This window comes from Oryctolagus cuniculus, chromosome 9 (genome assembly GCF_964237555.1).
Source record: "Oryctolagus cuniculus chromosome 9, mOryCun1.1, whole genome shotgun sequence".
Classification (NCBI taxonomy): domain Eukaryota; kingdom Metazoa; phylum Chordata; class Mammalia; order Lagomorpha; family Leporidae; genus Oryctolagus; species Oryctolagus cuniculus.
Window position 1 is genome coordinate 61,646,164 of NC_091440.1, and position 2,209 is coordinate 61,648,372.

At 40.3% G+C, this 2,209-nt stretch overlaps 1 non-coding gene across 1 annotated transcript; it reads left to right on the forward strand.

Annotated features, from left to right (window-relative positions):
• Nucleotides 1–1,397: 1,397 nt before the first annotated feature.
• On the forward strand, nucleotides 1,398–1,503 carry LOC127492191 (U6 spliceosomal RNA). Its single transcript, XR_007921351.2, has one exon. It is a non-coding gene; the product is annotated as a U6 spliceosomal RNA (small nuclear RNA).
• The last annotated feature ends 706 nt before the right edge of the window (nucleotides 1,504–2,209 follow it).

The window sequence follows — 2,209 nt, forward strand, 5'->3', positions numbered from 1 at the left end:
CTTAAATAGCCAGGTACCCTGTAATTATGTGCATATACAGTTATAATAGTCATATCTTCCTGTTGAATTGATCCTTTCATCATTATATAGTATCCTTTTTTGTCTCTCTTAATAGGTTTTTTGTTAAAGTCTATTTTGTCTGATATTAGGATGGCCACACCAGCTCTTTTTTGATTTTTGTTAGCATGGATTATCTTTCTCCATCCTCTCAGTCTGTGTGCTTCTTTGTTGGTAAGGTGTGTTTTTTGTAGGAAGCAAATAGATGGGTTATCATTTTTCATCCATTCAACCAGTCTGTGTCTTTAAACTGTGTGTGTGTGTGTGTGTGTGTGTGTGTGTGTGTTTGACAGGCAGAGTGGCAGTGAGAGAGAGAGAGACAGAGAGAAAGGTCTTCCTTTGCCATTGGTTCACCCTCCAATGGCCGCCGTGGCCGGCGCACTGTGCTGATCTGATGGCAGGAGCCAGGTACTTATCCTGGTCTCCTATGGGGTAACTTTTAATTAGGGAGCTGAGATCATTTGCATTCAGTGTGACTATTGTTAAATACCATTTTTGCCCTGCCATGTTTCCTTAAATAGTCCTGGTTATGTATTTTGAATTTCATTTTTACTTTTGCTGGGTCATTTTCTGCATTCATCTTCTTTTTTTAGTGATGTTCCTGTTTCTGTGTGCAGCATCTTTTTTGAGCATCTTTTGTAGTTAGAAATTCTTTCAATTTCTGCTCTTTGTGGAAGGTCCTTGTTTCTGGTTTGGTGTTTTTTTTTTTCCACAAATGATAGTTTTGCAGGGTACAGTATTCTGGGTTGACAGTTTTTTTCTCTTAAGACTTTTTAATATGTTTCACCATTGTCTCCTTGCCTATAGGGTTTGCGATGAGAAGTCTGGGGTGAGTCTAATTGGCTTTCCTCAGAATGTGATTCATCATTTCTCTTGTGCACATTTTAAGATCTGTTCTTTGTGTTTCACTGAGGTGAGTTTTGTTACTATGTTTCATGGTGAATTTCTCTTCTGCTCCTGTCTATTGGGAGTTCTGTGTATTTCTTCTACTTGGATGTCTCTTTCTTTACAAATTGTGGAAATTCTCTGCTATTAGTTCATTAAGAAGGCCTTCTAATCCCTTCTCTCTTTCCACATCTTCCAGAATTCCTAGGATTTGTAAGTTTGGTCGTTTGATGGAATCTTGTAACTCTCCAACAGTGATTTTTAATCTTCTAATTTCTTCTTCTTGTATTTGGTATCACTATATTATTTCTGGAAGTTTGTCTTCTAGTTCTGATATTCTTTCTTCTGTTTCATCTGTTTTATTGCTAAGACTTTCCACTGCATTTTTTATTTGGTTCATTGGATTCTTCATTTCCAGTAATTCATTCTGGCTTCTCTTTAAAATCTCAGTTTCTGTGCTCACTTCGGCAGCACATATACTAAAATTGGAATGATACAGCAAGATTAGCATGGCCCCTGTGCAAGGATGACACGCAAATTCGTGAAGCGTTCCATATTTAAAAAAATAAAATAAAATAAAATCTCAGTTTCTTGGGAGTGCTTTTCATTTAGATCATGAATTTGTCTCTGATTGCTTCTTTTTTTTTATTTGACAGGTGGAGTTATAGACAGTAAGAGAAAGGGAGAAAGGTCTTCCTTCTGTTGGTTCACTCCCCTAATGGCCGCTATGGCTGATGCTGTGCTGATCCGAAGCCAGGAGCTGGGTGCTTCCTCCCGGTCTCCTATGCAGGTGCAGGGACCCAAGCACCTGGGCCATCCTCCACTACCCTCCCGGGTCACAGCAGAGAGCTGGACTGGAAGAGGAACAACTGGGACTAGTACCCGGCACCCCAACCGGGACTAGAACCTGGGGTGCCGGCGCTGCAGGCGGAGGATTAGCCAAGTGAGCCACAGCTCTGATTGCTTCTAAGTAATCTGACTATTAATTTTCTTAACTCCTTTTCTGGCATATCCTCGATCTCTTCTTCAGCTTCCATTATTGAGGATTTATATTGCTCCTCTGATGAGTTCATAAAGCCTTCCTTATTCTTGTTCAGGATTTTTCCTTTGTTCTTTGGTATTTCTGGTTGATTTTATTTTTAAATCGATTTCCGTCTGCTGTGAGCTGCTACCCATCTGTATGTTGCAAGTGGAAGCATGCAGCCCTATCTCCTGGAGCCCTGTTTACTTCTAGATCCTGATGGAGGTGGGTACCAGGGCTTTGGTT